The following is a 24,762-nucleotide window of genomic DNA, read 5'->3' on the forward strand; positions in this document are numbered from 1 at the left end:
CTTCCCAAGCGCTTAGTACAGTGCTCTGCACCCAGTAAGCGCTCAATAAATACGATTGATTGATTGATTGAATGATTAGTACAGTGCTCTGCACACAGTAAGCACTCAATAAATACAATTGATTGATTGATTGATTAGTACAGTGCTCTGCACACAGTAAGTGCTCAATAAATATGATTGATTGATTGATTATTATTATTAGAACAGTGCTTTGCACATAATAAGCACTTAATAAATGTCATTATTATTATTATTATTATTATTATTACAATACAGCAATAAACAGTGACATTCCCTGCCCACAATGAGCTCACAGTCCGGGGCAGGGCGGGAAGACAGACATCAATACAAATAAACAAAATTATGGTTATATAGATAAATGCTGTGGGGCTGGAGGGGCGGGGCGAAGCGAAGGGAGCACGTCAGGGCTACGCAGAAGAGAATGAGGAGATGAGAAACAATAAATACGATTGATTGATTGATTGATTATTATTATTAGAACAGTGCTTTGCACATAGTAAGTGCTTAACAAATGCCATTATTATTATTATTATTATTATTATTATTATTAGGAAAAGTGGGACATAGTCTGGGAATCAATCAATCAATCGTATTTATTGAGCGCTTACTGTGTGCAGAGCACTGTACTAAGCGCTTGGGAAGTACAAGTTGGCAACATATAGAGACAGTCCCTACCCAACAGTGGGCTCACAGTCTACAAGGGGGAGACAGAGAACAAAACCAAACATACTAACAAAATAAAATAAATAAATAGATAAATAGAATAGATATGTAAGGAGATGTGCCTTCAATAAAAGCCATTATTATCATTATTAGTATTAATAAGGTGTTGAAGTGCGGGGGGGAGTCGGATTTGTGGAGGGAGGGCAGTCCAGGCGAGAGGCAGTCCACGGGCCAGAGGTGAGACGGGCGAGGTCGAGGCCCAGTGAGAAGGTTAGCGCTAGAGGAGGAAAGTATGTGGGATGTGATGAAGAAGGAGAGAAGCAAGGTGAGGTAGAAGAGAGGGGGCAAAGCGCTGGAGAGCTTTAAAAGCAATGCTGAGGAGTTTTTCTTGGATACGGAGGTAGCTAGGCAACCACCAGAGACTTTTGAGGAGGGGGGGTGACGTGTCCTGAGCGTCTGCTGATTCCTGCCCTCCAGAATTTTACCATCTATTGGGAGAGAACACTAAAAAGATTAGAAGCATAGTGTTCCCGGAAAATTGGGAATCTTCGTCTATGTTGGAATTCTACTTTTCATTCTTTCTTCAGCAGCCTAGGAATTCAATCAATCAATCAATCGTATTTATTGAGCGCTTCCTGTGTGCGGAACACTGTACTAGCTTTCAGATGATGCACGTGTGATTTGCTGTTGCCCCCAGGTGTCTCTAAGACAATGCTAAATAAGTGTGTTAGAACCTGAATGACAAACTAATGATAATAATCATTATGGTATTTGTTAAGCTCTTACTATGAGCCAGGCACTGTACTAAGCGCTGGGGTGGATATTCATTCATTCATTCAGTCAGTCGTATTTATTGAGCTCTTACTGTGTGCAGAGCACTGTACTAGTTTTCAGATGATGCGCGTGTGATTTGCTGTTGCCCCCAGGTGTCTCTAAGACAATGCTAAATAAGTGTGTTAGAACTTGAATGACAAACTAATGAAAATAATCATTATGGTATTTGTTAAGGTCTTACTATGAGCCAGGCACTGTACTAAGCGCTGGGGTGGATATTCATTCATTCATTCAGTCGGTCAGTTGTATTTATTGAGCTCTTACTGTGTGCAGAGCACCGTACTAGTTTTCAAATGACGCGTGTGTGATTTGCTGTTGCCCCCAGGTGTCTCTAAGACAATGCTAAATAAGTGTGTTAGAACCTGAATGACAAACTAATGATAATGATAATTATGGTATTTGTTAAGCTCTTACTATGAGCCAGGCACTGTACTAAGCGCTGGGGTGGATATTCATTCATTCATTCATTGTCAGTCGTATTTATTGAGCTCTTACTGTGTGCAGAGCACTGTACTAGTTTTCAAATGATGCATGTGTGATTTGCTGTTGCCCCCAGGTGTCTCTAAGACAATGCTAAATAAGTGTGTTAGAACTTGAATGACAAACTAATGATAATAATAATTATGGTATTTGTTACGCTCTTACTATGAGCCAAGCACTGTACTAAGCACTGGGGTGGATATTCATTCATTCAGTCAGTCAGTCAGTCAGTCGTATTTATTGAGCTCTTACTGTGTGCAGAGCACTGTACTAGTTTTCAGATGTTGCGTGTGTAATTTGCTGTTGCCCCCAGGTGTCTCTTAAACAATGCTAAATAAGTGTGTTAGAACTTGAATGACAAACTAATGAAAATAATCATTATGGTATTTGTTAAGCTCTTACTATGAGCCAGGCACTGTACTAAGCGCTGGGGTGGATATTCATTCATTCATTCATTCAGTCAGTCAGTCGTATTTATTGAGCTCTTACTGTGTGCAGAGCACTGTACTAGTTTTCAGATGTTGCGTGTGTAATTTGCTGTTGCCCCCAGGTGTCTCTTAAACAATGCTAAATAAGTGTGTTAGAACTTGAATGACAAACTAATGATAATAATAATTATGGTATTTGTTAAGCTCTTACTATGAGCCAGGCATTGTACTAAGCGCTGGGGTGGATATTCATTCATTCATTCATTCAGTCAGTCAGTCGTATTTATTGAGCTCTTACTGTGTGCAGAGCACTGTACTAGTTTTCAGATGTTGCGTGTGTAATTTGCTGTTGCCCCCAGGTGTCTCTTAAACAATGCTAAATAAGTGTGTTAGAACTTGAATGACAAACTAATGATAATAATAATTATGGTATTTGTTAAGCTCTTACTATGAGCCAGGCACTGTACTAACCGCTGGGGTGGATATTCATTCATTCATTCATTCAGTCAGTCAGTCGTATTTATTGAGCTCTTACTGTGTGCAGAGCACTGTACTAGTTTTCAGATGATGCGTGTGTGATTTGCTGTTTTGCCCCCAGGAGTCTCTAAGACAATGCTAAATAAGTGTGTTAGAACCTGAATGACAAACTAATGATAATAATAATTATGGTATTTGTTAAGCTCTTACTATGAGCCAGGCACTGTACTAAGCCCTGGGATGGATATTCATTCATTCATTCAGTCAGTCAGTCGTGTTTATTGAGCTCTTACTGTGTGCAGAGCACTGTACTAAGCGCTTGAGAAGTACAAGTTGGCAATCAATCAGTCATTCGTATTTATTGAGCGCTTACTGTGTGCAGAGCACTGTACTAAGCACTTGGGAAGATCAAGTTGGCAACATATTGAGACGGTCCCTACCCAACAGTGGGCTCATAGTCTAGAAGGGAGAGACAGAGAACAAAACAAAGCATATTAACAAAATAAAATAAATAGAATAAATATGTACAAATAAAATAAATAAATAGAGTAATAAATACATACATATATACATATATACAGGTGCTGTGAGGAGGGGAAGGAGGTAAGGTTGGGGGGATGGAGAGGGGAGAGGGGGATATAAGCAAACTGGGTTAGATACGGTATTAGAAACCCGGTTGGAACCAGAATTAGAAACTGGGACCTCTGACTTCCAGTCCTGTGCTCTATCCACTAAGCCATAATAAATAATAATAATAATAATAATAATAATAATAATAATAATAATAATACTTGTTAAGCACTTACCATGTTTCAAGCATCATTCTAAATGCTGGGATGAATACAAGTTATTCAGGTCGGACACAGTCCCTGCCCAACGTGGGATTCAGTTGAAGTAGGAGAGAGAACAGTTATCGAATTCCCATTTCACAGATGAGGAAACTGAGCACAGAAAAATTCAGTCACTTGCCCAAGGCCACACAGTGGTCAAGTGGCGACACTGGGATTCGAACCCTGATCCCATGATCTCCAGGCTTGGCCTCTTTTCCTTAGGCCGTCGGCTGGATTTTGCCTTGATTTCACTCTACCCACGAAGGAAAGATTTCAGTGGCGTAGTGGATAGAGCCTGGGCCTGGGAATCAGAAGGTCATGGGTTCTAATCCCGGCTCTACCTCTTCTCTGCTGTGTGACCTTGAGGAAGTCACTTCACTTCTCTGGGCCTCAGTTACCTCATCTGGAAAATAGGGATTGAGACAGAGAGCCCTACACGGGGCAGGGACTAAGTCCAATTTGAATCACTTGCATCCACCCCAGGACTTAGTGCAGTGCCTGGCAAACACCACCGTTATTGTTATTATTATTATTATTATTAATTATTATTATTACTTAATAACATTACTTAATAATATTATTATTATTACTTATAACTTGAAGCAGCCTGGCCCAGTAGAAGGAACACCGCCCTGGGAGGACCAGACTTCTAATCCCACCTCTGCCAATTGCTTTCTGTGTCACCTTGGACAAGTCACTTAACTTCTCTGTGCCTCAGTTTCCTCAACTTTAAAATGGGGATTAAATACCCATTCTCCCTCCGATTTAGGCAGTGAGCCCCATACAGGACAGGGACTGTGTCGACCTAATTAACTTCTACCTTCCCCAGTGCTTCAAATGGTGTTGTACACATAGTAAGTGCTTAATAAATACCATAAAAAGAACATTTAGGTAGCTTGACCTGGTGGAAAGGTCACAGGACTTGAACTCAGGTTACCACAGCTTTAGTCCTAGTTCCACTGCTGTCTTCTGAAGAGCCTCTTTAAGCATCTACAAAATTTCTTTCCTCCCGGTTTTCCTCCCTCTTCCACCATCAGCACAATGTGAAACAAGGACTGTGTCCTATCTGATTATTTTGTGTCCACCCCAGCTCATAGCATAGTCCAAGGCACGCAATAAACATTTAGAAAAACCATTATTATTTATTATTATTATTACTATCATTCCTTAAAATTGTGTTTCATCCTCCGTAGGGTAGGTGAAATATTTACTGGTTTTCTTGCGTCAAAAATTGTATCTGTGATGACTTAGTGACAGTGAACCAGTGTGAAGGATAATTTTCAATATAGCTCTGACTTTCACACCAAAATATTTGTGCAGTGGTACTTTTTTTTGTATGTATTAATGGTGAATAGAGCTCTGGAGTGGGCACAGGTCTGTTTTATAGGGGTTGGCATAAATCCATAAGTCATCCATGAAGAGTGATAATATGATATTCACCCACATGTCTTATCTCAAAGCATTATTGAACCTATTTAGCTCTCTGCTTAGAGGATTCGGCACTTGCTTCGAAATATTCCTTTGTTTAAAAATATAGTCCTCTTTCTAGCAGGCCTTTCATCTAACAAAATGTTTAATGGTGGCCAAATGAGGGACCATTGCAGACCCATCAGAGCATATTCTGGAAGCATAATTATCAGCGAGTATTTACTTTCGGCTCTACATCTGTATCAGTTTACCTATTACTCTCATGCATTTTTCATCTCATTTTTCACTCATCACACTCCGTTTTCTTCTCTCGGTATATTCTTTGGACTATTTATTTTTGAAAACTGGCAATATCTATGAACTGTACGGTTTACGAAAAACAGGTTGTCTTGCCTGTTGGTGCCTGTTTTTGAATAATATACTCTTCGATTCACACTTAAAATTATATAAAGCCATTCATTAGGTGCCATTATTAATTATATGGAATTTGGGGCTGAATATTATGTTAGTGTAAAGCACAGTAGCCAAAATGGTGGTATTTACACAGTTTATGCTGTGTAAGCACTGAATGAAGTACTGAGGTAGAGAAAAGGTCATACACAGTCCCTGACCCATATGGGCCTCGAAGTCTGAGTAGAAGAGATATTAGGTCAAAACCCCATTTTACAGATGAAGAAAGTGAGTCACTGAGAATCAATCAATCAGTGGTAATTACTGAGCACTTACTGCTCAATACCGAGCACTTAGAGAAGCAGCATGGCTTAGTGGAAAGAGCACGGGCTTGAAGTCAGAGGTCATGGGTTCTAATCCCAGTTCTACAACTTGTCAGCTGTGTGACCTTGGTCAAGTCACTTCTCTGTGCCTCAGTACCTCAGCAGCGTGGCTCAGTGGAAAGAGCCCGGGCTTTGGAGTCAGAGGTCATGGGTTCGAATCCCTGCTCTGCCACATGTCTGCTGTGTGACCTTGGGCAAGTCACTTAACTTCTCTGAGCCTCAGTTCTCTCAACTGTAAAATGGGAATTAAGACTGTGAGCCCCATGTGGGACAACCTGATCACCTTGTATGCCCCCAGCGCTTAGAACAGTGCTTTGCACATAGTGAACGCTTAACAAATGCCATCATTATTATTATTATTATTATTATTATTAAAATGGGGATGAAGACTGTGAGCCCCACCTGGGATGACCTGATTAACTTGTATTGGTCCCAGCATGTAAAACGGTGCTTGACACATAGTAAGCTCTTAATAATAATAATGGTGGTATTTATTAAGCTCTTACTATGTGCCAAGCACTGTTCTAAGCGCTGGGGTAGATATAAGGTAATCAGGTTGTCCCACATGGGGCCCACAGTCTTAATCCCCATTTTCCAGATGAGGTACCTGAGGCACAGAGAAGTTAAATGACTTGCCCAAAATCGCACAGCAGACAAGTGGTGGAGGCGGGATTAGAACCCACGACCTCTGACTCCCAAGCCCATGCTCTATCCACTGAGTCGCTCTGCTTCCCTACAATGATGGCATTTGTTAAACTCTTACTATGTGCGAAGCACTGTTCTAAGCACTGGGGGGATACAAGGTGATCAGGTTGCCCGATGTGGGGCTCACAGTCTTAATCCCCATTTTGCAGATGAGATAACTGAGGCTCAGAGAAGTTAGGTTAATTGCCCAAGGTCACACAGCAGACACGAGGCAGAGCCAGGATTAGAACCTATGACCTCTGATTCCCAAGCCCGGGCTCTTGCAGTTGAGCCAGGCTGCTTCTCATAGCAAATACCAACATTATTATTATTATTCATTACTGTGTGCAGAGCACTGTGCTAAGTGCTTGGGAGACTACAATATAATAAAGTTGATAGACACAGTCCAGCAGCATGACATACTATATAGATCAATCAATCAATCGTATTTATTGAGCGCTTACTATGTGCAGAGCACTGTACTAAGCACTTGGGAAGTACAAATTGGCAACATATAGAGACAGTCCCTACCCAACAGTGGGCTCACAGTCTAGAAGGGGGAGACAGAGAACAAAACCAAACATACTAACAAAATAAAATGAATAAGATAGATATGCACAAGTAAAACAAATAAATAAATAAATAAATAGAATAATAAATATGTACAAATATATATACATATATGCAGGTGCTGTGGAGAAGGGAAGGAGGTAAGATGGGGGGGATGGAGAGGGAGACGGCTTGGGAGTCACAAGGTCATGGTTTCTAGTCCCGGCCCCTGCCACTTCATTCATTCATTCAATCATATTTATTGAGCGCTTACTGTGTGCAGAGCACTGTACTAAGCGCTTTGGAAGTACAAGTCGGCAACATATAGAGACGGTCCCTACCCAACAGCGGGCTCACAGTCTAGAAGACACTGGGTTCTGATCGTGGCTCTGCCACTTGTAAGTTATGTGACCTTGGGCGAGTCACTTCACTACTCTGGACCTCAGTTACCTCATCTGTAAAATGGGGATTGAGACTGTGAGCCCCATGTGGGACAGGGACTGTGTCCAACCCGATTTGCGTGTATCCGCCCCAGCGCTTAGTGCAGTGCCTGGCACACAGTAAGGACTTACCAAATACCACAGTTATTATTATTAATGAGCTTGCAGTCTAGAGGGATGAGAAGTTAAGTGATTTGCCCAAGGTGATACAACAGGGAAGTTTTGGAGTAGGATTAGAACGCAGGTCCTCTGACTCCACTAGACGTTGCTGCTTCTCTGGTCCATAAGTATGCTTTCTCATCAATTATAGTTTAGCATAGCTATATATCTACAAATATCTATATCTATCTATAGTGGAAAAGCACAGTCCTGGGAGTCAGAAGACCCAGTTCTATTTCTGGCTCCATTACTTGCCTGCTGTATTATATTAACCTAATTCAGTTAACTTCTCTGGGCCTCAGTTTCCTCATCTGTAACTTGGGGAAAGTATATACCCATTCTCCTTCTACTTAGACTGTGAGTTGCATGAGGGGCAGGGACTGTTTGTCTGATCTGATTACCATGGATCTGCACCAGAGCTTTGTGCAGTGCTGGCACATATTAAGGGTTTAACAAATACCACAATAATTTTTAATAGAAGTATTAGGGTCAAGTAAATGTTTACTTTGAGCCCAGCACTGTACTAAGTGCTGGAAAGAATGCAGAGGTGGGAATTTCCCACCATCATTAGTCCTCCATATGATTAATATTATTAATATAATAATAATGATGATCATGGCTCAGTGGAAAAAGCCCGGGCTTTGGAATTAGAGGTCATGGGTTCAGATCCTGGCTCCCCCAATTGCCAGCTGTGTGACTTTGGCCAAGTCACTTAAATTCTCTGTGCCTCAGTTACCTCATCTGTAAAATGGGGATTAAGACTGTGAGCCTCAAGTGGGACAACCTGATCACCTTGTAACCTCCCCAGTGCTTAGAACAGTGCTTTGCACACAGTAAGCACTTAATAAATGCCATTATTATTATTAGTTATTAAGCACTTACTATGTGCAAAGGACTGTTCTAAGCGCTGGAGAGGTTACAAGATGATCAGGTTGTCCCACGGGAGGTTCACAGTCTTAATCCCCATTTTACAGATGAGGGAACTGAGGCCTAGAGAAGTTAAGTGACTTACCCAAAGTCACACAGCTGACAGTTGGCAGAACCAATTATTATCATCACTAGCAGAGCCAGTAATTATTGTTTTCCATACATTTTCTATATAAAAATTTAAAGAAGCTGTAAACTTCTTGTGGGCAGGGATCACATTCATCCCTTCATTCATTCAATCATATTTATTGAGCGCTTACTGTGTGCAGAGCACTGTGCTAAGCTCCTGGAAAGTACAATTCAGCAATGAACAGAGACAATCCCTGCCCACACCGGGCTTACAGTTGTATCTACCAACTCTGTTGTATTGTAGTTTCCAATCAGTCAATCCATCATATTTCTTGAGAGCTTAATCAATGCAGAGCACTATACTAAGCACTTGATGGATACAATATATCATAGTTCATGGACACATTTCCTACCCGCAAAGAGTTTACAAACTAGAGGGGGATAGAGACATTAATACAAAAATAAATTCTGGATATTCACATCAGTGTTGTGGAGCTGGGGAAGGGACAAATAAAAGGAGCCAATCTAAGTACAAGGGTGATGCAGAAGGGCATGGGAGAAGAGGAAATGTGGGCCCAATCAAGGTAGGTCTCTTGGAGGAGATGTATCTCAGTGAAGTAGTGTGGCTCGGTGGAAAGAGCACGGCTTTTGAGCCGAAGATCATGAGTTCAAATCCCGGCTCCACCAATTATCAGCTGTGTGACTTTGGGCAAGTCACTAAACTTCTCTGGCCCTCAGTTACCTCATCTGTAAATTGGGGTTTAAGACTGTGAGCCTGCCGTGGGACAACCTGATCACCTGGAGAAGCAGCGTGGCTCAGTAGAAAAGACCCCGGGCTTTGGAGTCAGAGGTCATGGGTTCAAATCCCGGCTCCACCGATTGTCAGCTGTGTGACTTTAGGCAAGTCACTTAACTTCTCTGTGCCTCAGTTCCCTCATCTGTAAAATGGGGATTAAGACTGCGAGCCCCCCGTGGGACAACCTGATCACCTTGTAACCTCCCCAGCTCTTAGAACAGTGCTTTGCACATAGTAAGCACTTAATAAATGTCATTATTATTAGTAGTAGTAGTATTGTAACCTCCCCAGTGCTTAGAACAGTGTTTCGCACGTAGTAAGCACTTAATAAATGCCATAATTTTTATTATTATTATTATAAGGCTTTGAAGATGGGGAGAGTCTGTCAGATATAAAGAGGCATGGTGTTCCAAGCCAGAGGCAGGATGTGGGTAAGAGGTTGGCAGAAAGATAGACAAGATCAATGTACCATGAGTAGGTTGACATGAGAGGAGAAAAGTGTGCAGCCCGGCTTGTAGTAGGACATCAGGAAGGTAAGATAGGAGGGGGAGAGGTGATTGTGTGTTTTAAAGCCAAGGGTGAAGAGTTTCCCAAGAACTTAGTACAGCAAGTACTCAATAAATACCATTGATTGATTTTGAGGGTGGGGGAGTGGGTATAGATCTATATGTGTGCAGTATAATCGACAGTGTGGCCTTGTGGAAAGGGCACAAACTTGAGAGTCAGAAGACCTGGGTTCTAACTCATCTGTAAAATAAGGATTAAAGCTGTGACCACCATGTGGGACATAGGCTGTCCCCAACCTGATGATAAACTATCTAACCCTATGTTTGACAAATATGATTTTAAAAAAAATACCACCCTGAGCCAGATCAGCCTGGAATGCCCTCTAAATAACTTTTTCCTCCAGATGAACCTTTTTTCCGTTCTTCAAAATCTTTTGGTTTTTACAATTTCAATCCAGAGTTAAAATGTGATATTGCCCTGGCATCATTCCAACCCATCTCCATCTAAAAGGGTTTTCTGAATCCACCCCCATAATTTCTTTTCCTTCTCCACATTTCCATCAGCAATCATTGACATTTAAAGAAGAAGCAGCAGCTGCCGAGGGGCCCTTTTGGACTTAGCCTATGACAAGTGCCATCTTCTCCTTACCCTCTGCCTGACTCTGCTGCCTTTCTACATGACAGTTACAAATGTTTGGCAGGGAATAATAAAGTCAATATTGCTTTTCTATGTTAACTTAATCAATCAAGCAAGCAATCATTTATTGAGTGATTACTGTTTGCAGAGCAGTGTATTAAGTGCTTGGGACTAAAATAAAACAGAGTTGATTGGCATGTTCCCTGCCCACAAGAGCCTTTATTTCACCTTACTTTCCGCCTCTGTTCAAAATCTTACTTTTGGGGAGTAATGAGGTGAATTTTCCAAATTATCCTGATTATACACCAATGGGTCAAGTCCCCTGCACCCCTGCCCATGCCTCCCCCTCACCCCCGACCCCTTATTGATGACACCTCCCCAAATCCTCGGGGAAGAAAAGTACTTTCTTGGGAAATTGGCTTGGAAGAAATGGTGAGAGAGTATAGGAAAATACCTACCTCTTTTTGAACAATCCTAAAAGAATCTTACTTTTTTATTGATTTTGTTCTCCAAAAGCAGCCAATGAAATCACTGAATATTTCATATCATATGGAGGTAAAAAGGCAGATGTACCTTTTCCACTCAAAAAATACTGTGTTCTTACCTTATGATGAATTTGGCGATTGTTATAGGGGTGTAAAGGTTTCTCCAGAGATCATGGTCATCTGACTTTTGCACAGAATCCAATGAATATGGAAGCTGTATAGGAGGACATGGGATTATGGATGGATGGACCTCAGGGCATCTTGAAGGTGGAGGTTACTTCTGGAGGTCAGTAGTCTGGGGACCACAACTGGTAGAGTCTGTGGGCTGTGACAGGAGTGGGGCTCTACCCTGATTCAGTAAATGTTGATCATCATTCTTGCTCTACATAGGGTAAGCACTCAATAAATACCATCGATTAATTGATTGCATTGTAGCACGTTTGGTGCAGTGTCACAGCACGTAATGGGATCCCAATGTCACGATAGGTCTCATGGGACTTGGCTGAGCTTAGCAAACTTTTTTTGTTGCAGAGTGGTATGGTTTCAGAGAAAAAAAAAGGATTAAAATAAACACTTTGTCTTGACTAATGATGATGGAATCTCCTAGTGAAAACAATGGAAGAGCGTCAGTCCTGAGAAGGCTCAGGACTGAGAACCTCCTTAAAGGAGTTGAATAGACTGTTAATAAAAGATTCCTGAATGCATGTGTTTTATTGTATTTGCATATTACTTGCTAATTGAGTGTATTGCAAAGGAGAATGTTTATAGGGCTCAATGGGTTGGAATTCTTTGTATGACTACGGCAGCTCTCCCCAAAAATGACGATAATAATAATAATAGTAATAACAACTGTTTTAATGGTTTTAGTGCTTACTATGTGAAAGCAATATACTAAGAGCTAGGGTAGAAAATTAGGATGATACAGTCTCTGACTAACATGGTGCTCACAGTTTAAGTGGGTTGAAGAATGTTATTTAATCTTCATTGTACAAATGAGGAAATTTAGGCCCAGAAAATTTAAGTGACTTGCCCAAGGTCACCCTGCAGACAAATGGTGGAGGTGGGATTAGAACAGATTCCCTGATTCCCTGGTCTGTGTTCTCTTCATTAGGCCACACTGGTATAGCCATTTGTTAGAGATAATATTGTTTTTAATATCTAAGGCAAGTTCACTGGGTGCCACAGTGACCAATCTACCTGGACCAGTAAGGTAGAAATGCAGAGAGATTGTTTTGGATATGATGATGATGACAATAATGATGGTATTTGTTAAGTCCTTACTATGTGCCAAGCTCTGTTCTAAGCACTGGGGTAGATGCAAGGTAATCAGGTTGTCCCATGTGGGGCTCGCATTCTTAATCCTCATTTTACAGATGAGGTAACTGAGGCACAGAGAACTTAAGTGACTTGCCCAAAGTCACACGGCTGATAAGTGGGAGAGCTGGGATTAGAACCCATGACCTCTGACTCCCAAGCCCGGGCTCTTTCCACTAAGCCATGCTGCTTCTCATGAAAACATGAGTCGTGTCAGTCATAGCCCGTTGGGACTCATAATGTGTCCCTGTCAGCTAACTATTCCTAGAATCTATAGAGTTCCCTCAGACACGGACCTTGATGTTAGCATTAAAGCGTCATCTCTGCATGTCTCTTCTCCACTAACTATTTTAAGAAAAAAGATTGGCTTCCCTAACATTCTTAGCCACCCTCTAACTGTAAACTCATTGTGGGGAGGGAATGTGTCTGGTATATCGTTATATTGTACTCTCCCAAATGCTTAGTACAGTGCTCTGCACATAGTGAACACTCAATAAATATGATTGATTGACTGATTTGTTAACATTTGACTATTGCTGCATTTTTGATGACCTGGCTTTCTCTTTTAAAATATTTCATTTCCCCCTAAATCTAAAGCTTTTGACTGTCTTCATGTAGCTGGGTTTTTTTTCTTGTCTTTCCTTCATTGTAAAGGAATTGTTGCCTGCTCCTTAGTTGTTCCACTTTCCTACAGTCATGAATTTTGATACTTCATCGTTTCACACTTCCGTATCTCTAGATAGCTCATTCTATTCAATTTCCTTCACATTATTGCAAACTCGAGTGGCAATTTGGGAAGAAGTTCCACTTGGTCATAAGTGTGTTTATATGTAGATGGTGTTACACTGAGTCAGACTCTCTTGCTCTATATATGTGTATTGAATGCATTTCATTTACACACACACACCCCAATAAAACCTTACATTTTCCTTAGTTATGACAGGCAGACAATATCACAGCAGACTCACCCAACCAGTTGTTGAGATACAGAGGGCAGAGGGCGAGACAGATAAGACCACGAAGAAACAGAGGGAAAAGAGAGAAAGGCAAAGAGGGAGAGATTCAGGAAGGAGGAGAGAAAGGGATGGAGTGGAATGAGTAGGCTTCAGGATTGTAAGGAGACAGATTTGGGAGATGTATCATGGATAAGCAATTCTACTCCTTGATGTCTCCAAAATGGGCTTTGGGAATGGAAGTGAGGACTTTTATACGTCCAGCGATTTTAACCTTTCTGACATAATTATGAAAGATAGAGCTAAGGCTGTGGCCATGCTGGGTAGGTGGTAAGCTTGTTGTGGGCAGGGAATGTATCTGTTTGTTGTTATATTGTATTCATTCATTCATTCAATCGTATTTATTGAGCGCTTACTGAGTGCAGAGCACTGTACTGAGCATTTGGGAAGTACAAGTTGGCAACATATAGAGACGGTCCCTACCCAACAGTGGGCTCACAGTCTAGAAGGGGGAGACGGAGAACAAAATAAAACATGTTAACAAAATAAAATAAATAGAATAAACATGTACAAATAAAATAGAGTAATAAATACGTACAAACATATTTACATATATACAGGTGCTGTGGGAAGGGGAAGGAGGTAAGGCGGGGAGGGATGAGGAGGGGGATGGGGAGGGGGAGGTGTACTGTACTCTCCCAAGCAGTTAATACAGTGATTTGCACACAGTAAACACTCAATAAATACGATTGAATGAATGAGTGGCTGTGGAGGAAATGATAACCCATGAGGTCATTTTGCCCCAGTTGCATTCCCCAGTACACAGGCCTATGAGAGAACCTTGAGGTATGTTACATGTCTCCCAGACAATCAATGCCTGGGAGCCATCTACAAGCCAATCCCAGTGCTCACTGGAAGCAGCCCAGCTGGTCTGGAAAACTGCACATGGGAGTCAGTAAGAGAGGAAGAGGAGGGGTTTTGCTGGACAGAGGAGAAACCAGAGTTATAACAGGTGAGAATGAGCATTATTGGAATGGCAGTGTGGCCATTATGCCCATTTTGGAGATTAATTAACTAAAGGATTCTATGAGTTGTCTTGAAATCAGACAATAAATGAGTGTCACACCTAAAGGTAAGCAGCCAGTGGTTTCACTCGTGGGGCCTACACATAGAGGCAAGAAAATCCAGACAGTGAGGAACAAAAATGAATGCTTTATCTGTATTAGAAGAAGATACCTTGATGGTGAAGTTCACCAATTACTACAAGTGTGACTGAAAAGACTAATAAGGGGTCTACTCTTCTGGTCACACTGGGCACACAAAAAGATTGTCCCTTGTGTTGTTATGCTTAACGTTTGCTGTGCATAGTGTTGTTATCTCCTTTGTCTCCTTGTCTCTCTCTGGGTGTGAAGCTTTTGTTCAGAGAAAGCACTCCTTTCTTAATCAATCAATCGCTCAATCAATCAGTGGTATTTTTGAGCACTTACTGCGTGCAGAGCATTCATTCGTTCATTCAATCATGTTTATTGAGCGTTTACTGTGTGCAGAGCACTGTATTAAGAGCTTGGGAAGTCCAAGTCGGCAACATATAGAGAGGGTCTCTACCCAACAAAGGGCTCACGGTCTAGAAAGGGGAGACAGACAACAAAACAAAACATGTAGACAGGTGTCAGAGTCCTGCACTATGCTCTTGGATGAGTACAACACAACAGAGTTGGTAGACACATTCCCTGCCCCTATGCACTTTCAGTCTAGAAGGGGAGACAGACATTAAAATAAATAAATAATGTATAGATCTGTACATTGGAGCCGTGGGGCTGAGTCTAATAACAAATTCCCGAAGGACACAGCCCCAAGTGAATATGAGGCTTTATCAGGGAAGGCCTCTTGAAGATGTGACTTTAATAAGGCTTTTTTGATGGCAACACACAGTGCAGGTCTATCTTCAGCAAATGACTCCCTGTTTTCAGCTGGGATGCAGTATTTTCGGAGACTTTGAATGGCACTTCTGTTGCCGATGAGTGGCCTCTTGAAACTCTGGAGTGCGCCGCAGTTTGCTAGACACTTTCTGAAGTCAATGAGTTAACCTTTCTAATGGCTTAACAGGACACTTATGACCAGAAAGGAAAGCTTCCCCTACTGACAGCAACAAATGCTGGTCAAGACTGGACAAGGTGGGAGGCTAAGAAGTTCAAATCAATTCTGGAAACACAAACCTGGTGACAGAAAAAGGTCTGCTGCCATTAATATTCACAGCTGGATAATGACTGATATGTCATGGCAAATAAACTGGGTTTTCTCTTTCATTTTCTCTCTATGGGTTAGGGTTCTTAGATGGAGATATTTACATATTTATTACTCTGTTTTATAAATGATGTGTATATATAATTAATAATAATAATGATAATGTTGGTATTAAGCACTTACTTTGTGCCAAGCACTGGGGGGATACAAGGTAATCAAGGTTGTCCTCCGTGGAGCTCACAGTCTTAATCCCCATTTTACAGATGAGGAAACTGAGGCAAAGATAAGTTAAGTGACTTGCCCAAAGTCACACAGCTAACAAGTGGCAGAACCCGGATTAGAACCCATGACCTCTGACTCCCAAGCCCATGCTCTTTCCATTGAGCCATGCTGCTTCTCTTCTCTATTTATTCTATTAAATAGAATAAATAATTTTATTTATTTTTAAGGTAGTGACACCTGTCTACTTGTTTTGTTTTGCTGTCTGTCTCCCCCTTCTAGACTGGGAGCTTGTTGTTGGGTAGGAACTGTATAAGGTGTCGAATTGTACTTTCCAAGCATTTAGTACAGTGGTCTGCACAAAGTAAGTTCTCAATAAATATGATTGAATTGAATTGAATGGAGACAGTGATGGAAGCCTATGAACCATGTTTGGGGCAGTGCTGGATGACTGTCTTAGCACTGTTTGAAAAGTAACATTATAATACTAAGTGCTAGGTACACGGTAATTACTCAATGAATACAATTGATTGATTAGATTTTATGTATCACCATATCACCACAGATATTATATTCATTCATTCATTCAGTCAATCGTATTTATTGAGCGCTTACTGTGTGCAGAGCACTGTACTAAGCACTTGGAAAGTACAGGTTGGCAACATATAGAGATGGTCACTACCCAACAGTGGGCTCACAGTCTAGAAAAGATGAGGAAATATTTATTATTATTATTATTATTTATTATTATTATATTTTATTATTAGAGAGCTCCTCTTGTTTTCAGGCAGTATCTTGACTCATCTGACACTTCCTCTGGCCTGGAACTCCTTTGTTTTGGGTATTTGATAACCACTTACTGCGTGTCAAATATTATTCTAAATGCCAGAATGGATGCAAGCTAATCAGGTCAAACACACTCAATCAATCAGTCAATCATATTTCTTGAACGCTTACTGTGTGCAGAGCACTGTACTAAGCGCTTGGGAAGTACAAGTTGGCAACATATAGAGACGGTCCCTACCCAACAGTGGGCTCACAGTCTAGAAGGGGGAGACAGAGAACAAAACAACAACAGAGAACAGAGAACTCCTCCCACATGGGGCTTACAGTCTAAGTAGGAGGGAGAACAGATATCTAATCCTCATTTTACAGTTGAGGAAACTGAAGCACAGAGAATTTAAGTGACACACCCAAGGTCACACAGCGAGTAATTGGCAGAGCTGGGATTTGAACCCAGGTCCTCTGAATTCCAGACCTGTACTCTATCCATTATTCAATGCCGCTTCTTCCACTCGTTCCCCCACGATCTGCCTCCTCAGCTTCAAAAACTCCTAAATTCTCACCTTCTCCAGATAGCCTTCCCTAAGTCACTCTTAACACTCATTTATTATGCTTACACACTTGTAAATCTCTTCTGTGTATATAACCAGTAAATACCCTTGCCAGTAGTGCTACTGAAATTTGTCCATAGCATTCCCAATATGGAAAGAGTTTTAAAGTAAAATTGCATGACAACAGAACTGGAGGTAGCATATATAAAATGGAAAATGAAAGTCATCAGTGCTTTCTGATAAATTCAATGGTTTTCAAGAAATATGGATGAGGTCTTTATCTCATTTATGCTGCTATAGTTTTGCAACTTAGTGGAAAATTCTGCCATGAATTTTAATAAGCTGGGCTTTGTTAAAAAGGTAAGTGAACTTGGAAAAAAATAGCATTCTCCTATTTCTAATTGTCAGTCTGTGAAGGGAGAACATATTAGTTTAATGAGGAGAGGTTTGATCGGGAAACCACCAAATGTCTTTTCTCCTGGTGGCTAAACCCTCCTAGACTTATTAGCGGAAATATTGCTTAACAAAATTTATTGACTGCTGGGGGATATGGAATGGAAATGGACATTCAACACAACCAATGATTGGATGACTAATCTTGAAGATATATTCTGGGAACATATACTTTAATAACAATAATAATGGCATTTCTTAACTGCTTTTGAAGAGTTTTAAGAGTTTTTGAAGCTGAGGAGGCAGATCGTGGGGCAACGTGAGAAGCAGAGTGGCTCAGTGGAAAGAGCCCGGGCTTTGGAGTCAGAGGTCATGGGTTCAAGTCCCGGCTCCGGCAATTGTCAGCTGTGTGACTTTGGGCAAGTCACTTCACTTCTCTGGGCCTCAGTTCCCTCATCTGTAAAATGGGGATTAAGACTGTGAGCCCCCCACGGGACAACCTGATCACCTTGGAACCTCTCCAGCGCTTACAACAGTGCTTTGCACATAGTAAGTGCTTAATAAATGCCATTATTCCTGTATATATGTTTGTACATATTTATTACTCTATTTATTTTATTTGTACATATCTATTCATTTTATTTTTTAATATGTTTGGTTTTGTTCTCTGTCTCTCCCTTCTAGACTGTGAGCCCACTGTTGGGTAGGGACTGTCTTTATATGTTGCCAACTTGTACTTCCCAAGCGCTTAGTACAGTACTGTGCACACAGCAAGCACTCAATAAATACGATTGATTGATTGATTGATTACTATGTGCAAAGCACTGTTCTAAGTGCTGGAGAGGTTACAAGGTGATCAGGTTGTCCCACGGGGGTGTTCACAGTTTTCATCCCCATTTTACAGATGAGGTAACTGAGGCACAGAGAAGTTAAGTGACTTGCCCAAAGTCACATAGCTGACAGTTGGCAGAGCTGGGATTTGAACCCCTGACTTCTGACTCCAAAGCCCATGCTCTTTCCCACTGAGCCACGCTGCTTTAAACAGTCCACCACTCATTTGAAATGGAAAACTGCTGCCCAAACAAAACAGATTTTAACAAAATGATAATGCTAGTTATATCATCATCATCATCATCAATCGTATTTATTGAGCGCTTACTGTGTGCAGAGCACTGTACTAAGCGCTTGGGAAGTACAAGTTGGCAACATATAGAGACAGTCCCTACCCAACAGTGGGCTTACAGTCTAAAAGGGGTCACAGTCTATATGCTTTTTGGCCAAAGATTCAATCAATCAATCAATAGTGGTAGTAGTAGTAATAGTCAATCTCTCAATCAAGCAATTATATTATGTTATATAATATTATAAAATATTATTTTATAATAATAAAAGTTATAATAATAATGATGATAGAAAGTACCAAGTGCTTATTTTCCAAAGCACATTGCTAAGCACTGGGATCTTGTCTTATTTTGTTAGTCTGTTTGGTTTTGTTCTCTGTCTCCCCCTTTTAGACTGTGAGCCCACTGTTGGGTAGGGACTGTCTCTATATGTTGCCAATTTGTACTTCCCAAGCGCTTAGTACAGTGCTCTGCACATAGTAAGCGCTCAATAAATACGATTGATGATGATGATGATGATGATGATGATGCTGTCGAATTATTTCCGACCCACAGTGACTCTATGGACACAACTATCCCAGATGCCTCACCTACATCTGCAATCATTCTGGAGGTGTATCCAAAGAGTGTCCTTGGTAAAAATATGGAAGTGGTTTACCATTGTCTTCTTTGCACAGTACATTCGAGTTTTCACTCTCTATCCGCTCCCATGACGCTGCTGCCCAGCACAGGTGAATTTTGTAGCAGATTGCCTTCCACTCACTAGCCACTTCCCAAGCTAAGAATGGAATGAGTATCCCTCTGCTTCACTCTCCCTCCCAAAGCCGAGACTGGTAGACTGCTGGAAACTCTCCAGGTTTGATCCCGAGAGGATAGCAAAATATTCAGAAGAGACACGGTCTCCAACAAATATAGGGCTAACACTCTACGAGGAAGAAATGGCATCTGCTACACTTGTTTTTAAAAGGTCCCCTGCTCAGTTCAGCCTGTCAGACCAAATGATGGGGAATTTTTGATTGTTTTGCAGACGCTTTTTGGCCAAAGATTCAATCAATCAATCCATAGTGGTAGTAGTAGTAATAGTCAATCCGTCAATCACTTACAGTTTGCAGAGCACTTGGGAGAGTTCCCTGTCCTCAACAAGCTTACAGTCTAGAGGGGGAGACAAAAATTGCGATGAGTAATAATAATAATGATGGCATTTGTTAAGCACTTACTATGTGCAAAGCACTGTTCTAAGCTCTGGGGAGGTTACAAGGTGATCAGGTTGTCCCACGTGGGGCTCACAGTCTTAATCCCCATTTTCCAGATGCGGGAACTGAGGCCCACAGAAGTGAAGTGACTCACCCAAAGTCACGCAGCTGACAAGTGGCGGAGTCAGGATTTGAACCCAGGACTTCTGACTCCAAAACCCGGGCTCTTTCCACTGAGCCATGCTGCTTCTCCTGTATAATATGACATAGTATAATATAATATAGCATAAGATAATATAGTACAATATAGTATAGCATAAGATAACATAGTATAATATAGAATAATTTAATGTAATATAACATATGTTGCCAACTTGTACTTCCCAGGGGCTTAGTGCAGTGCTCTGCACACAGTAAGTGCTCAATAAATAAATAAATAAATAAATAAAAATTTTGTATATGTAAGTAATAATAATAATAATAATAATTATGGCATTTATTAAGTGCTTGCTATGTGCAAAGCACTGTTCTAAGCGCTGGGGAGGTTACAAGGTAATCAGGCTCACAGTCTTAATCCCCATGTTCCAGATGAGGTACCTGAGGCACAGAGAACTCAAGTGACTTGCCCAAAGTCACACAGCTGACAATTGGCAGAGCGGGGATTTGAACCCATGACCTCTGACTCCAAAGCCCGTGCTCTTTCCACTGAGCCACGCTGCTTCTCTGTACATCCTATGTACAGAGAAGTACATCCTATGGGATCAAGGGAAGTATTAATAAAGGGTGTAAATCCTAGGGAAAGGGTGATGAAGAAGGGATTAGGAGAAGAGGAAATGAGGGCTTAGTTGGGGAAGGAATCTTGGAGGAGACGTAATTTTAATAAGGCTTGGAAGGTGAGGAGAGTGTAAATCTGTCGGATATGAAAACTGAGGGAGTTCCCCGCAAGAGGCAGGATGTGGGCAAGGTGTCGGTGGGAAATAGATGAGATCAAGGTATAGTAAGTAGGTTGTCATTAGAGTAGTGAAGTGTTCAGGCTGAATTATAGTAGGAAATTAGTGAGGAAAGGGAGGAAGGGTCAAGCTGAATGTTTTAAAGCCTGTGTTAAGGAGTTTCTGTTTGATGTGAAGGTGGATGACTTGCTCATTTGCTCCCAGCCCCATAGTATTTACATGCATAGCTGTCATTTTTTCAAAAAATTTATATTAATGTCTCTCTCCCCCGCTACACTGTAAGCTTGTTGTGGGCAAGGAATATGTCTGTTATATTGTTATATTGTACACTCACAGATGCTTAGTACAGTGCTCTGAATGTAGTAGGCCCTCAATAAATATGATTAACTGACTGACTGACTGGATGGCCAACCATTGAAGGTTCTTGAGGAGTGAGGAAACATGGACTGAATAGGTTTCTAGAAAAATGATATGGCAACAGAATGAAGTATGGATGGGAGTGGGAAGAGACAGAAAGGAGGGAGGTCAGAAAGAAGGCTGATTCCGTGATCAAGGTGGGATAGGATAAGTGCTTGGATTAATGCAGTAGGATCTTGGATGGAGAGGAAAAGGATGGTTTTAATGATGTTTTGACAGGTGAAGTGACAGGAATTAGTGACAGATTCACTCATTCAATTGTATTTACTGAGAACCTACTGTGTTTAGAGTACTGTACTTAGCACTTGGACAGTACAGTACTGCAATAAAGAGAGACAATCCCTCCCTACAACGAGCTCACAGTCTAGATGGAATAATTATGGTATTTGTTAAGCCTTTATCATGTGACAGGTACTGTACTAAGCGCTGGGGTGCTTACAAGCAAATTGGATTCAACACAGTCCCTGTCCCGCATGGGGCTCACAGTCTAAATCCCCATTTTACAGGTGAGGTAACCGAGGAACGGAGAAGTGAAGTGATTTGCCCAAGGTGTCACAACGGACAAGTAGTGGAGCCCTCATTAGAACCCATGACCTTCCAACTTGCAGGCCCGCGCTCAAACCACAAAGCTACACTGCTTTTTGAATATGTGGGCTGAATGAGAGAGATGAATTGAGGATAACACCAAGGTTATGGGGCATGTGAGTCAGGAAGCACAGTGATGTTGGGTTCCACTGATGAGAATGTCAGGGTAAGGACAGGGTTTGGGCCACAATATGAGTAGTTCTGTTTAGGACAGGTTAAGTTTGAGGGGTTGGTGGGATAACCATGTAAAGGTGTCCCAAAAGAAAAGAAATATGAAACTAAAAAGTAGTTTGGTGTAGTAGAAAGAGCACGGAGCTGGGAGACAGAAGGCCTGAGATCTAAATATGTTGCCAACTTGTACTTCCCAAGTGCTTAGTACAGTGCTCTGCACACAGTAAGCGCTCAATAAATATGATTGAATGAATGAATAAATGAAAGAATCTAAAGACAGCTCCTCCACCTGTCTCCTGGGTGACCTTGGGCAAGTCATTTAACATCTCGGTGCCTCAGTTACCTCATCTGTAAAATGGAGATTAAAACAGTGAACCCCATGTGGAACACCCTGATAACCTTGTATCTACCAAATGCTTGGAACAGTGCTTGACACATTTTCATTCATTCAGCATGGTTCAGTGGAAAGAGCCCGGGCTTGGGTGTCAGAGGTCATGGGTTCTAATTCTGAGTCTGCTACTTGTCAGCTGTGTGACTTTGGGCAAGTCACTTCACTTCTCTGGGCCTCAGTTTACTCATCTGTAAAATGGGGATTAAGACTGTGAGCCCCACGTGGGACAACCTTGATTACATTCTTTCCCCCCAGCACTTAGAACAGTGCTTGGCACACTGTAAGTGCTTAACAAATACCAACATTATTATTATAAATTCATTCAATCATATTTATTGAGCACTTATTGTCTACAGAACACTGTACTAAGCACTTGGAGAGTACAATTTGGCAACAGAGCACAAGCCTGGGAGTTAAAAGGTCATGGGTTCTAATCCTGCTTTCACCACTTGTCTGCAGTGTGATGTCAGACAAGTCACTTCACTTCTCTATGCCTCAGTTACCTCATCTATAAAATGAGGATTGAGACTGTGAGCCCCATATGGGACGACGATTTTCTCCAACCTGATTTGCTTGTATCCACCTCTGCACTTAGTACAATACTAAGCTCTTAACAAATACCACAATTATTATTATTCTGATGATAATTAAGAAGCCATTAACAAGTGAACTGCTGAAGATAGCAATCAGGGAGATAAAAATAGCAGGGGCAAACGTTTTGATAAAGTGTGAAGGAATGGATTGGGAAATGCAGGGGAAGGGGTGGATTTGGAGAGAAGGCAGGAGATCTCCTGTTGAGATATGGCTGGGAAAGATGGGAGATTTGAAGGGGCAGGAGGAGGGAAGGATTCATTCATTCATTTATTCAGTCATATTTATTAAACTCTTAATGTGAGCAGAGCACTGTACCAAGTGCTTGGGAAAGAACAGTACAACAATAAACAGTGACAATCCCTGCCCACAAGGAGCTCACAGTCTAGAGAGGGGAAGACAGACATCAGTAAATAAGTATATAAATAAATAAAATTACAGATCTATACATGAGTGCTGTGGGGCTGGGAGATAGGGGAAGAAAAAGTGAGCAAATCAGGGTAATAATAATAATAATAATGGTATTTGTTAAGCACTTATTATGTTCCAAGCACTGTTCTAAGTGCTGGGGGAGATACAAGGCAATCAGATTGTCCCACAGGGGGCTCACAGTCTGAATCTCCATTTTACAGATGAGGTAACTGAGGCACGGAGAACTTAAGTGACTTGCTCAAAGTCACACAGCTGACAAGTGGGAGATGAGGAAAAGTGAGGCTTAATCTGGAAAGGCCTCTTGGAAGAGATGTACCTTCAATAAGGCCTTGAAGTGACAGAGTCCATTGGATTTAAGGAGGGAGGAAGCAGCGTGGCTCAGTGGAAAGAGTGCAGACTTGGGAGTCAGAAGTCATGAGTTTGAATCCTGCCTCTGCCACTTGTCAGCTGTGTGACTCTGGGCAACTCACTTAACTTCTCTTTGCCTCAGTTTCCTCACCTGTAAAATGGGGATTAAGGCTGTGAGCCTCCTGTGGGAAAACCTGATCACCTTGTAACCTCCCCAGAGCTTAGAACAGTGCTCTGCACATAGTAAGCACTTAATAAATGCCATCGTTATTATCATTATTATTCCGGGCCAGAGGCAGGACGTGGGTCTGGGGTCAGCAGTGAGGCAGGAGAGTTCAGGGTACAGTGAGAAGGTTAGCGCTAGAGGAGTGAAGTATGAGGGCTGGCTTGAAGAAAGAGAGAAGAGAGGTGAGTGAGGTGTTGGAGTGTTTTAAAGCCAATGGTGAGTAGTTTTTTTTGATATTCTCTATTTATTTATTTTATTTGTTATTACTGTATTTATTTATTCATTTATTTGTACATATTTATTCTATTTATTTTGTTTTGTTAATATGTTTTGTTTTGTTCTCTGTCTCCCCCTTCTAGACTGTGAGCCCACTGTTGGGTAGGGACCGTCTCTATATGTTGCCAACTTGTACTTCCCAAGTTCTTAGTACAGTGTTCTGTACACAGTAAGCACTCAATAAATACGATTGAATGAATGAATGAATGAATATGGAGGTGGATGGGCAACCACTGGAAATTTTTGAGGAGGGGGGTGACATGCTCTGAATGTTTTTGTAGAAAGAGGATACAGGTAGCAGCGTGAAGTATGGACTGGAGTAGGGAGAGACAGGAGGCTGGGAGGTCAGCAAGGAGTTTTATACAGTAAGCTAGCTGGCATAGGATGAATGATTGTATAAACACAGTAGCGATTTGGA

At 41.4% G+C, this 24,762-nt stretch overlaps 1 non-coding gene across 1 annotated transcript; it reads right to left on the reverse strand.

Annotated features, from left to right (window-relative positions):
• Positions 1–19,500: 19,500 nt before the first annotated feature.
• LOC119927890 lies at positions 19,501–19,638 on the reverse strand. Its single transcript, XR_005450856.1, has one exon. It is a non-coding gene; the product is annotated as a small nucleolar RNA SNORA7 (small nucleolar RNA).
• Between the last annotated feature and the right edge of the window lie 5,124 nt (positions 19,639–24,762).

This window comes from Tachyglossus aculeatus, chromosome 4, assembly GCF_015852505.1.
Source record: "Tachyglossus aculeatus isolate mTacAcu1 chromosome 4, mTacAcu1.pri, whole genome shotgun sequence".
Taxonomy (NCBI): Eukaryota; Metazoa; Chordata; class Mammalia; order Monotremata; family Tachyglossidae; genus Tachyglossus; species Tachyglossus aculeatus.